We start from the raw sequence: 14478 nt of genomic DNA, 5'->3' as shown, positions 1-14478 counted from the left end.
TAAAAGAAAGGATTTGTATTGTTGTCTCTGCAGGATGAATGGTTGTGGTGTCACAGATGAAGGTTGTGCTGCGCTGGCTTCAGCTCTCATATCAAACCCCTCACACCTGAGAGAACTGGATTTGTCATTTAATAAACTAGGAGGCAGAGGAGTACAGTGTCTGTCTGATGGACTAAAGAATGCTCTTTGTAAAGTAGAGAAACTGAAGTATGATCTCTTTGGTCGTTGTGTTAACAATACTTAAGTCTGCCCACAATACACCTATACATACAAATAATTGTGTCATTGTTGTGTCTGCAGGCTGAGGAAATGTGATGTAACAGATGAAGGTTGTGCTGCTCTGGATTCAGCTCTGGCATCAAACCCCTCACACCTGAGAGAGCTGGATCTGTCTGGAAATAATGTACGAGATTTGGGAACGAAGTGGCTATCTGTCGCTTTACAGAATCCTAAATGTCAACTGAAAATTCTGAGGTATGAACTCATCTAGTCTGCTCAAGTGGTTACTGGTGAACTGATCTGTGTTTTATGAATAAAACAGGTGAAAGATCGGTCTTTGTTCTGTCTGTAGGCTGAAGGAGTGTGGTGTCACAGATGAAAGTTGTGCTGCTCTGGCTTCAGTTCTGAGATCAAACCCCTCACACCTGAAAGTGCTGGATCTGTCTGAGAATAAACTGGCAGACTCTGGAATTAAGCTTCTTTCTAAAGGACCAAAGTGTCCTGCTATTGGTCTTGAACAACTGTGGTAAGAAAACTTTCCTGAGTTACACATTACCTGACCCCAAGTACAGTGTATCCTAATAAGCTTCTCTGTGCAGGCTGACTGGTTGTGGTATCACTCACAAAGGTTGTGGTGCTCTGGCTTTGGCTCTGACATCAAACCTCTCACAGCTGAAAGAACTGAATCTGTCTAACAATGCCATAGGAGACTCAGGGCTAAAGCTGTTGTCTGATGCACTGCAGAGTCCTCACTGTAAACTACAGACACTCGGGTAGAGTCACAGCATTTGAAATACTTTGCAAGTCAAACTCAAAAATCACAAATTTGTCCGAGTATGTCCTGAACTGTGGGGATGTGTTTTTGTTCCTTCTGCAGGTTGAATGATTGTGGTATCACAGATGAAGGTTGTGATGCTCTGATTTCTGCTCTGACATTAAACCTCTCAAACTTGAGTAAGCTGCATCTGTCTGGGAATGAAATAGAAAAGTCAACAGAGGAGCGGCTCTTAGCTCTTAGGGAACATCCAGAGAATAAGCTGAAAAAAGTCAAGTGAGTTTTAACGGGATAGTTTTTCAAAAATAATTTACTTACCATAACCTAAACCTTTCCTATCCTGCATGCAAGTGCTATTTTAAAGAAAGTTGCCCTGTTTCATACAATTAAAGTGGATGATGATTCGCATTTTAAACTGCATTAAAAATTAAAAGTAGTCCATACATCCCATGAGCTTTATTGCAAGTCTTTCTAAGCCACACTTTATCTTAGTGTGAGGAACAGACATAAGTTAAGCAGTTATTAGTAGATCTGCTCTCTCATTATCTGTACACTCATTATTAATTATATATTGTAGAGCTGTAATTTATTTGTTACTTGTCTTTGCTTTTATTTCAGTCTATCCTCTTGCAGATCTGAATCTTACTCAGAGTATTGAGATGTCAGGAGCAACAATGATGCTGCTGCACAATTAAACATGAATTACTACTCATATTTGACACAGGCTGACACAAGATCCACCTCAACTGGAGGCCACACCACAACTTTTCAGAATTCATTCTTTTACTTTGAACAATCCATTATTGGGTGATTTTTGTTTAAGTACAAAAAATGAAATAGTATTTTCCTGTATAAAACATACTCCAATAGGCCTAATCTTTGACAATAATGTTTTACAATAATGTTTTAATTACAGCTTTGAATAGTGGTAGTATTTTTAAGGCTACCTGTTTGGTTAAAAAGAAACTGAACTAGAACATTTTTTAATTCTGTCCTCTAATATTCTGTCATATTTTGTCATATGTATGTTTCTTACACAAGTGTATGCAATTCACACACACATTCAGAAAAGAATCAACTCTATAATGAACACTGATTTTAACTGAGGTTGAATTTAATTTTTTATTTTTTGTAAATGTCAGGTTAAGGCAATGTCACATATTTAAATGTAATTTTATAAAATTCATTAACTATAATTACAAACAATTGTTTTATATTTTTGTGTGTTAATGTTTACTTATTTGCTGTTTATGAAAATTGTTTTTGGTTTTTTATAATTAACATAATAAACCGAATTATCAATGGCTATGTTGTTATAGTGGAATAATTGATGACAGACTATTGAATCGAGATAGCCGAGGTTGTAGTGGGGCCGTTGAGTCTCTATTTGTGCTTCAGGTGAAGGCCTAATTGTGTCAGGCTCTCAATACAAATGGTGAGTTTCAGATTTTATAAAAGCAATAGAAGGCAGTATGTTTTCACAAAGTGTGTGACTATAGAAGTATAACTTAGGTTTGTGATTCCATTTAAATCCATTTACAGAATGGACATCTAGTGCTTCAGGTATGCATCTTGGTTCAGTTATTAGCTATTTTACATTGAAAAAAAAAAACCTCCATTATGAATTTGACAGACTAGACAGGATTTTTTTTATTTATACATAAAAAGTCCCCTTTCTTTTTCAAGTTCTTAGCCATTTTTTTAATGTGTATTTATGTATATATGTGTGTACGTGTGCAACACCATCTCATACACAGGTAAGTTTTACATGGTTAAGCAAAGCTACATTTCCAGAAAAGCAAGAATTGATGTATGTAGGTAAAAAGTCCCTTATAAGAGGTCTTTTACTTTCATTTTAGTTTACACTGGCAGACGCAGCATGAAGCTCTATGATAACTGTAAGTATTATTCATATTATTACAATATCTTGACATTTAAGTTGTAATTGATGTTGATTTTAATATGTATGGTAATTTATTTACCTAAATTGATAAATCCTTGACTAGACAGAGAAATACTTCAGTCACTAACTTGGCAGCTTGTAATAAATGCCCTGTATGTACATAAGTCTAAAAGCAGGTTATATATAACATGTATTCAAGGTGTTAATCAAATATGCTAAAGGAGCTCTTACTGTGCTTATGATATTCGTGAAATTACTAAAGGTTTTTCTTTTAATCCACATACAGTAAAATTTACAATAAAATTGTATTAATTCTATTGATTCTGTCATATGTAATCTACATGATTAATTAAAACTCCAAATTTTTCTTTAACTCAGTAATAGAGTGGATGAGATTTACCAGAGCCCAGGAGTGTTTTGTTGAAGAGTAAACAGTCAATGGATCCTCCACTGCATTATGAAGGTGGAGATTCTCCTGCACTCAGGTGAACAGAAAAAAAATGACAAAGAAACTAGTCCAACAGGTTGAAACCCAACATACCGTTAACTATTATGATGTGAATACAGTTAAACACTCTGTTGCAACTCAATTTAGGGGTGACAAGGAGGGTCCTGACTGTGAATAAATTTTGCAATGCAATGCAATTTAGTTTTATAAAAAATTACATCACACTGTTTACAGGCAGAAGAGATCAGACTCACCAGAGCCCAGCTGTGTGTCCATGAGCAGTGACACGTCAAAGGATCTGCCATTTGCTGTATTTAAAGGTGGCAGCAATTCTCCACACAGGTATTTATTATACCACGTCATTCAAAATATTTTAGTAATGCTGGAATATCGTTTGAATTGACTTGAATAATACACCTACAGTCGTATCACTACACCTACGTTAAACTGAGAAATAAGGAGTTTTTACACTTGGGTATTTTTTGTGATTCACCTAATGAAGTATAATCTATTCTCTGTTTACAGGCAGAAGACTTCAGACTCACCAGAGCCCAGTGTGTGTCCATGAGCAGTGACACGTCAAAGGATCTGCCATTTGCTGTATTTAAAGGCAGCTTCAATTCTCACAACAGGTACATTTACAATCAGAAGGTAATGCTCTAATCAGTATTGGGAATACTTGCTTGCACATTTTTTTTCTAAATGTATAATTTAATTCTTCATAACTATATTTCACCCTTCCATTAATGACAGTTTTTCATCCTTGTCTTTTCTGTGTCTTCGAGTTTGTTTGTGAAGCTGCAGTTTTCTGTTTGTGTTTCTAAGGGGCCCAAATGAATAATGAACTACTCAGATAGGACAAATCAATGCAATACTTTTGGAGGGGATATATTTTATGATCTTCCTCGTGCAACTTTGTTGTAAATGAGTTAATTACGGTTTAGAGTCCGTCCTTTGTTGTAAACTGTGAAAATCATATTAGCCAACTGGCCTGTCACTTTAAATCTAATCGGCTAAAATTGAATGACCAAATAAGATATGTCTCTTTTAATGATTTTTTTCAGTCTCTATGAACTCCAAATATAGTGAGATTATAAAGACAAATTAGAACAAATATAAACTCATTAGGAAACATTAGCATGTAGTTTCATTCAGCTAAATATTGAAATGTTGTTTAAGTAGGATACTTTTGCGTTATAGACAGAAATGACCAGACGTATTGGAATCCAGCTACGTGTCCAAGAAGAGTGACACATCAAAGCATGTCCTGTGTGCTAAATCTGAAACTGGCAGCACTTCTGATCACAGGTAGGGCTATTGATCTTATTCACTTTTTTGTGTTACTGTCAGTGTACTCATTCACTTGTGTTATTTGTGTCTGTTAATTATTTGAACAGCACTAAACTCAAAACAAAGCTGAGGAAGAAGTTTCAACATCTGCATGAGGGAATAGCAAAGCAAGGAAATTCAACCCTCTTAAATGAGATCTACACAGAGCTCTACATCACAGAAGGTGAAAATGGAGAGACTGATTCATCTTCCAAGAGAGAAGAAACAGAAGATACACCAATCAATTCCAGTGACATCTTCAAAACATTACCTGGACAAGACCGACCCATCAGAACTGTGCTGACTAAAGGAGTCGCTGGCATTGGAAAAACGGTCTCTGTGCAGAAGTTCATTCTGGACTGGGCTGAAGGGAAAGCAAATCAGGACATTCACCTCATATTTCCACTTCCTTTCAGAGAGCTCAATTTACTCAAGGACCAAACATTCAGTCTTCAAGATCTTCTGCAACTTTTCATGGGCACAAAACAACTTGAAATCTCTCCAAATGAAGGTAAAATCATTTTCATCTTTGATGGTTTGGATGAGTGTCGTCTGGGTCTGGATTTCCACAACAACGTGAGGTTGTGTGATGTGACTGAATCAGCCTCAGTAGACGTGCTGCTGACGGACCTCATTGGTGGGAATCTGCTTCCCCCTGCTCTCATCTGGATCACCTCCAGACCAGCAGCAGCTGATCTCATTCCCTCCGAGTGTGGGAATGAGATCCCTCCATCGACTGACAGAGGTACGAGGCTTCAATGACCCTCAAAAAGAGGAATACTTCAGGAAGAGATTCAAAGATCAGAGTCTGGCCGACAGAATCATCTCACACCTGAAGTCATCAAGGAGCCTCTACATCATGTGTCACATCCCAGTGTTCTGCTGGATCTCAGCCACAGTTCTAGAGAAGATGTTGAGTCAAGCAGAGAGTGGAGAGATTCCCAAGACTCTCACTCAAATGTTCACACACTTCCTGATCATTCAGACCAACATCAAACATGAGAAGGACTACGAGAAGAAAGTGAACAGTGAAGACATGATCCTCAAACTGGGGAAACTGGCTTTCCAGCAACTTATTGAAGGCAATCTGACGTTCTATGAAGAAGATCTGAGAGAGTGTGGCATTGATGTGATTGAAGCATCAGTGTACTCAGGATTGTGGACTTGTAGAGAGGACTTGCATCAAAGGAAAGTCTACAGTTTTGTTCATCTAACCATACAAGAATATCTAGCTGCTCTGTATGTGCATCACTCCTTCACGAAAAACAACATTAACGTGTTTAATGTTACTGAACCAACTTATGAAACAAAAAATGAACAGATTTTAATATTTGACCTACATCAGAAAGCTGTGGATGAGCCTGTAAACTGTAAAACTGGACATTTAGACCTTTTTCTTCGCTTCCTTCTGGGCTTTTCTCTGGAGTCCAATCAGACTCTTTTAGAAGGTCTTCTGACACAGACAGAAAGCAGATTTAGAGGAATTTGTTGTTTCCACAATTTAGAGGAAACAGTCAATTACATCAAAAAGAAGATAGAGGAACATCCCACTCCAGAGAAATTCATCAATCTGTTCCACTGTCTCAATGATCTGGGGTATTACTCACTAATAGAACAAATGCTGTGGTATCTAAAGACTAAATCTCTCACAAACGCCCTATTTTCCTTACAGTGGTCAGCTCTAATATTTGTTCTGTTGACATCAGAGAACGTGGGTGTGTTTCAATTTAAGAATTTTGCTTCAGGAAAGGATTCTGAACAAATGCTGCAAATTCTCCTTAAACTGCTGCCTGTGATTGAAGATTATCGACATCCGTTCAGTAAGTAATAATAACAATAGCCACATTATCCAAATATTATACATGACAATATTAAAGGTGCTGTGCGTATATTTTGACTTTATTAAAGCATAAACATATATTTGACCTACATCAGAAAGCTGTGGATGAGCCTGTAAACTGTAAAACTGGACATTTAGACCTTTTTCTTCGCTTCCTTCTGGGCTTTTCTCTGGAGTCCAATCAGACTCTTTTAGAAGGTCTTCTGACACAGACAGAAAGCAGATTTAGAGGAATTTGTTGTTTCCACAATTTAGAGGAAACAGTCAATTACATCAAAAAGAAGATAGAGGAACATCCCACTCCAGAGAAATTCATCAATCTGTTCCACTGTCTCAATGATCTGGGGTATTACTCACTAATAGAACAAATGCTGTGGTATCTAAAGACTAAATCTCTCACAAACGCCCTATTTTCCTTACAGTGGTCAGCTCTAATATTTGTTCTGTTGACATCAGAGAACGTGGGTGTGTTTCAATTTAAGAATTTTGCTTCAGGAAAGGATTCTGAACAAATGCTGCAAATTCTCCTTAAACTGCTGCCTGTGATTGAAGATTATCGACATCCGTTCAGTAAGTAATAATAACAATAACCACATTATCCAAATATTATACATGACAATATTAAAGGTGCTGTGCGTATATTTTGACTGTATTAAAGCATAAACATACCATATTTTTGCAGATATTAAGGAAACATTCCAAGTTTGCATACTTGTTTCTTCAAAAAAGCCGGATATTCTACTTTGAAATGTGTATTCTGTGTCGGAATGTCTGTTTTTGTTTTGGTCCATGTGATTCCGCCCTCTGCCAGTTAACTCAATAGTATTTCGATACCCTGGGTTGCCAGTTGGTGGAAAACACAGCGAATTGCAGCCATGAAAGAATGCAAATCAACTGCAGAGATCCGATTCTCCTTCACCCAAAAAGCCTTGGCATCCATCTAAAATCTCTATGACCAGGGGCATATTAAAACGTGGATACATCAGCTCAAGAACTTACAGTGTAAAGGCTTGTCACCTTCCGTTATCAGCTGCGCTCATTTCTGTTGTGTATCCTTAATCTGGCAACCCATGTGAGCAATGAGTCTGAGGAGGAGGGGGCTGTAGAAATGCCTCTCTCCAATATTTAGAATTTGGTCTGCAGTACCCATTTCAACTACTAGCTGTTAGCATCACATACTGCACATTTAAATTTTTTTCTTCATTTGAGGTACAATAAATACAAAATTTGTATTTTTTTAGGCTCATTGAGTGTGGATTGACCGAGGAAAGCTGTGTTCGTCTAGCCAAAGCTCTCTGCTCAGAAGCTTCATGCGTGATTGAGCTGAACCTGAGTGAAAATATACTGAAAGATGAAGGTGTCAAGTTTATCTCTAAAGGACTGCAGAATCCTCACTGTAAACTAGAAATACTGAGGTAACTGTCAGTGTTGTGGTGTCTTATGTTTTTAATTCTTTAATATAGTAGTTATTTACACAAAACCACAGCACTGAAGTAGTTACAATCACTTGTTTTATTTTCAATGAAGGTTGAGGAATTGTGACATCACAAATGAAGGTTGCACTCTTCTGAACTCAGTTCTCACATCAAAGTCCTCACAACTGAGAGAGCTGGATCTGTCTGAGAATAAACTAGGAGGCTCAGGATTGAAGCTGCTTTGTGATGCGCTACTGAGCCCTCATTGTAAACTGGAAAAACTGACGTATGGTTTCTTTGGTTGTTCTTTTAATATCAAGAGTGATTAAAGAAATGCCTTTGACATTCCATACACAGCAAAATCTAGTTTTAAAAGGCATTAATAAAAGATTTTGTAATTTTTCACTGATACCCTAACATTAAAATGTGTCATCATTTCAGAATTAATGATTGTGGGGTGACAGTTGAAGGTTGTGCTGCTCTGGCTTCAGTTATGAAATCAAACCTCTCACAACTAAAATATCTGGACCTGTCTAATAATCAGTTAGGACACGAAGAAGACAAGTTCCTCTCTGATGGACTGAGGAGTCCTCGGTGTATACTGGAGATTTTTAGGTAAAATTAAATATCTCACTATCTGAGTTTGTAAGTCACTTTCTATAAATTTATTTAAACTAATACAACTGCAAATTCATGGTCGGTGTCAACATTCTGATGAAATATCCTAAAACAGTAATGTATTTCATTATCTAATGCTAAATTATGCCCCCTCTCTGCAGGCTGAGATTCTGTGGCCTTTACATAGATGCAGGTTGTGATGTTTTGGCTTCAGCTCTAAATTCAAACCCACACCTGAAAACATTGGATATGACGGGAAATAACCTTAGAGATTCCAGAATTAAGTTGCTTTCTACTATACTTAAAAATCCTTGCTCCAAACTGGAAACTCTGTGGTAAGATTTTTATTTTACGTTTGACATGGTGCCTATTAAGGAAGCCTATATCATTTACTTAAACAGTGAGAACAATTTCGATTTATACAGCACAAAATTTCAGAAACTTCAGATTCCCCAAATAGTATTTGAACACTTGAGTCACATTTAAAATGTTGCATCTGAAAACAAATGCTGCTAGAGATTTTCTCAGAGCTAAATTTGTTCTGCTAACTAGATTTTTGTTTTGTTTTTGTCATCTTTATTTGATGAAAAGTAATTTTAGGAGTCAGGGAGTTAACATGTTGTTATATTACTGTAAGAATAATCTTCTTTCTTCATCAACATTCTTCACCATATATTGTACAAGTACTCATAATAGAATGTCTTTTTTTTATATATATATATATGGTAAATTACCAGTTTTATTTCTATGGCAGTAAAGGATTCATCGTTGTGTTTTCCCTGCGGGCTGCAACATTTTTCATAAATTATGAAAACATTTTTTTCTATTTATCCGCAAATAACTCAGCACTACCTAGGAGTTAATCAAAGTGGCCACATGCAGGGCCGTCGCTAGTGGGGTGAAAGGTGGTGACGATTATAGGGGCCCACAGCTGAGGGGGGCCCCCCGACGATCTCAAACGACTGGCTGAGGCCAGCCTAAAAGGACATTCAGGACAGTTGACGGGCTACTGCTGCGCATCGTCAGGAAAGCTTATCATTTGCATGTGTTTTTAAGCCTTGCCTATTTAAACATTCAAAAGAGTTTAAAGCATCCAAACACAAGATGCGGAAAAACTCAAATGAGTAGGCCTACTCGCGCGCCGTGTTCGGTGAGCCGCGTCTCACGGACAGCAACACCGAACCGAGCTCTCCTTCGCGTCCTCCTGCACCTGAACAAACTAATACCAATCACAGTTTAAACATGCAAACAGAAAAAGATGTGAAAGAGCCATTCTATGGCAGTAAAGGATTCATCGTTGTGTTTTCCCTGCGGGCTGCATGATTGTGGAATCACAGATGAAGGTTGTGCTGCTCTGGCTTCAGCTCTCAGATCAAACCCCTCGCACCTGAGAGAACTGGATCTGTCTCATAATAATATAGGAGATTCAGGAAGAAAGCTGTTCTCTCTTGCTCTAGACAGTCCTCACTGTAAACTGGAAATACTTAGGTATTGCATTATCTAGTCTCACACATCACTGTATCACAAACTAATTATTATTTGTTTAAAGGTATTTTATGAATTTTAAGATATCCTCCTGTATACCTTGAACAGAAAGCATGAAGAGTGTGTCATTGTTGTATTTACAATAAATTGCAGGCTGATAGACTGTGGTCTCACAGATGAAGATTGTGCTGATCTTGCTTTAGCTCTGAGTTTCGACAACTCATGTTTGAGAGAGCTGAATTTGTCAGAAAATAAATTTGGAGACTCTGGAATTAAACACCTCTGTTCTAAAATGAAGAATCCTCACTCCAAACTGGAAGCACTTTGGTAAGATCATTTTACATGTCATTCATACAGTTAGGTCCATATATATTTGGACACCGACACAATTTTCATAATTTCGGCTCTGTATGCCACCAGAGTTAAAATGAAACAATCAAGATGAAATTAAGGTGCAGACTTTAAGCTCTAATTCAAGGGGTTAATCAAAAATATTAAATAAAATGCTTGGAAATTACAACCATTTTTATTCACATTCCCCCCATTTTCAGGGGCTCAGATGTAATTGGACAAATAAATATAATCATAAATAAAATGTTATTTTTTAATATTTTTTTGAGAATCCTTTGCAGGCAATGACTGCCTTAAGTTTGGAACTCATGGACATCACCAGAGACTGGATAAATGAAATTCTACAAAACTTAAGAGAAAAAAAATCTAATTATGTGAAGCGATAAAATAGCTTCTCTTCCCTGCAAACGATACAATGAAGAATGCGAATATTTAACTTAAAGGCAACAACAAAACAAAAGATAAGCAGGTATCCGTATTAATTTCAGCATTTGTAGCAGAGGGTGATCCTCTCAGAATGCCGGCGGCGCCCCAGCATGCAACGCGGCGTGACTTAGCTTCACATTCTCTATTCAGGACAAAGAGCACTCGTGTGATATTGCTCTAGCTACTCGTGTGATATCGCTTATCATGTGATATAAATATGAGACACTCATACAGGAGCATGTCTGCCCCAAATATCTTGAATTTTAGGGCATAATTGCATTTATGAAGTTGTTGCCTTGCATCATATTTGTCAACAGTCAACTGTATGAAATGTCAGATGACGTACAGGTCTGGGGCGGGGCCAGTGCGTTAGCTGCGTTAAAATATTTTAATCGCGTTATTTTTTCATAACTAATTAAGTTAACACGTTAAACTGACAGCCCTAATGTGTGTGTGTGTGTATATGCATATATGTATGTGTATGCGTGTGTAGTTAGGTCCATATATATTTGAAATTGAAGTGCAGATTTTAAGCTTCAATTCAAGGGATTGAACAAAAATATAACATAAAATGCTTGGGAATTACAACCATCTTTATACACAGTCCCCCCATTTCAGGGGCTCAAATGTAATTGGACAAATAAATATAATCATAAATAAAATGTTATTTTTTAATATTTTTTTGAGAATCCTTTGCAGGCAATGACTGCCTTAAGTTTGGAACTCATGGACATCACCAGAGACTGGGTTTCCTCCTTTGTGATGCTTTGCCAGGCCTTTACTGCAGCTGACCTCAGTTGTTGTTTGTTTGTGGGTCCTTCTGCCTTTAGTTTTGTCTTCAGCAAGTGAAATGCATGCTCAATCGGGTTGAGATCAGGAGATTGCAGATTATTCATCTTTCTTACCTTCAAAAACCCCTGGGTTGCTTTTGCAGTATGTTTTGGGTCATTGTCCACTTGTACTATGAAACGCCTTCCAATCAACTTTACTGCATTTGACTGAATCTGGGCAGACAGTATATCCCTATACACTTCAGAATTCATCCAGCTGCTTCTGTCCTCTGTCACGTCATCAGTAAACACCAGTAACCCAGTGCACCTTTTGGAGAGTGTTCTTCACTTGAGGCCTTTTATGTTGCTGAGCTCACCAGTGCGTTCTTTTTTTCTCAGAATGTACCAAACTGTTGATTTGGCCACTCCTAATGTTCCTGCTATCTCTCTGATGGATTTGTTTTGTTTTTGAAGCCTAACAATTGTCTGTTTATCGTCACTTGTATGGAGAGCTTCTTTGACCGCATGATGTGGGTTCACAGCAACAGCTTCCAAATGCTGTCTGTGAACAAATGGCACACTTAGAATCAACTCCAGAACTTTTACCTGCTTAATTGATGTAAAAATAACAAAGGAATGGCCCACATCTGTCCATGAAACAGCTTTTGAGTCAATTGTCCAATTACTTATGGTCCCTTTCATATGAGGTACATATGAAAGAGCTGTAATTTCTTAACCTTTCCTTCAATTTTGATGTGAATACCCTCAAATTAAAGATCAGGGTGTGCACTTTAAGCCCATGTTCATTATATAACTGTAATTTGAATATGTTACAGCAGCTAAAATAATAAAAATTGTGCCTGTGTCCAAATATATATGGACCTAACTGTGTTCATAAGACATATCCTGTGTGGACTCTTCTGGTTTAGATCAAATTAATACCATGTTGTTGTTGTTTTTTTCATATAAATTCCTATACTATTAGTAAGGTAATAAAAACAGTTTTAAATATCTAATTTTCTGTGAAAATTAAGTGCTACATTTTTTTGTTTTTTTTCTTCTTCTCTCTGCAGGCTGATTGATTGTGCCATCACAGACGAGGGTTGCGAAGCTCTGGCTTTAGCTTTGACATCAAACCTCTCACATTTAAAAATATGGTATCTGTGTGACCGCAAAGTAACAAACACAGGAGCGAGCCATCTTTCTGTTGCATTGAAGAATCCTGACTGTGAACTGGAGACACTGAGGTATGAGGATATTTACCACATTTTGCTTGCTCAACATCACAGTCAAACTGATGATCATTGAATCCCAAACAAGCCATCTATGTACTTTCACTCTGGTAATAAAGTTCCTAAAAGATGAGTGGATCTGAAAATGTGTTCTCTCTGCAGGCTGTATGATTGTGACATCACAGATGTGGGTTTGGCGGCTCTGTCTTCAATCCTCACAGAGAATCCACCCGTGCCACATGTTGATATGGATATAAGTAAAAGATTTCAAGTAAGTTACAAACTTTTAAATAAAATATAAATGTTTATTTTACTTTTCTATAGGCAGTTGAACCATATTTTCATTTAATCTAAATGTTATTGTGTGTCTTTGTTTTTTTCAGGTTACATAAATTCAAAGAGAAATCAGATCATGAACAGGACTCATAGTAATCCTCCTTAAATTCAGACAAATATACTTTTTAAGTCATGTGACTCATTGCACTAAATACATTATTTGCATTAAATAATACATTAATATAAAAACTGATATAAACATATGTATACATATACACAGTTCTTTGTTAAAAATGTATTATATTTAAAAAAGATAAATAATTAATTACATTTTCATCTGCCATTCATTCAGACTATTTTAGACATATTGTGCAAGTATAGTGAATTTAATTTATAATGAACAAAAGGCTGCTAATGATTAAATGGTTGTTTATTGTTAAAGGTATTATGATTGTACAGTTTATTTAAAATGTGTATATTTTTTTCTTCGACATTGTGACTTTGACATCTTTTACATTTCTGCTTTAATTTCAAATGACTGAGAACTGTTTACAAATCTTTTGGAAAACCACTTTCAGTAAATTATTTGAAGAGAAAGCACAACATGTTGCAGTGTAGTCCACTGAATAAAACCTATAGAAAAGACTTGGTATGCATAAAATATGTTGAAAATTCCCCCTTCTTTTCATAGTCAAAGTGTCCACATCCAGCACTCTCACCTCGTTCTTTAGCTCTTCAGAGACAGAATCCTTGTGAGCAATACCTGCACAACAGACAAAAAAAAGTTTAGTTATTTAGAATATTTAGTTAGATTATGTAATCAGCAATGTTTAAAATTATGAATCACGTTGATTTATTTGAATTTTGAAATGATTTTGACATTATATCAACATTGTTTACTAATATAAAATGTGTGATTTGACAGAGGCACAGCAATAGTTGTCACGATGCACACACACGAGGAACGAGGAGACGCTGGAGAATACTTTACCAAGACTTTATTTACAGGAACCAAGGGAGACGAACACAGGAAGACCTTTAACAGCGGACAGAGAACTAGGGACTGGGAACACTATTTATACACACAGGAGGAGGGGATCACGAGACACACCTGGGAGCAATGACACATTAAAAATATGTTGACACAGGGGGAAGTCGTGGCCTAATGTGCATTCGCCCTTGAATGCACTGTGTCATTGTCTTCCCCCTGTGTCATTGTCAATGACAATGACACAGGGGGAAGTCGTGGCCTAATGGTTAGAGAGTCGGACTCGTAACGTGTCATTGTCTTCCCCCTGTGTCATTGTCAATGACAATGACACAGGGGGAAGTCGTGGCCTAATGGTTAGAGAGTCGGACTCGTAACCCAAAGGTTGCGGGGTTCGAGTCTC

The 14478-nt window shown here is 37.1% G+C and overlaps 2 pseudogenes; both read left to right on the top strand.

The window, feature by feature from the left end:
- Nucleotides 1-1861, top strand: part of LOC107739772 (NACHT, LRR and PYD domains-containing protein 12-like) — a 5755-nt pseudogene extending 3894 nt beyond the window's left edge.
- Nucleotides 1862-3335: 1474 nt separating this feature from the next.
- LOC107739780 (NACHT, LRR and PYD domains-containing protein 12-like) overlaps nt 3336-14478 on the top strand; it is a 17409-nt pseudogene continuing 6266 nt past the window's right edge.

Source organism: Sinocyclocheilus rhinocerous, unplaced genomic scaffold, assembly GCF_001515625.1.
Source record: "Sinocyclocheilus rhinocerous isolate Xijiao unplaced genomic scaffold, SAMN03320098_v1.1 scaffold2120, whole genome shotgun sequence".
In the NCBI taxonomy this organism is placed as follows: Eukaryota; Metazoa; Chordata; class Actinopteri; order Cypriniformes; family Cyprinidae; genus Sinocyclocheilus; species Sinocyclocheilus rhinocerous.
This window is presented reverse-complemented; position numbering and strand designations above follow the sequence as displayed.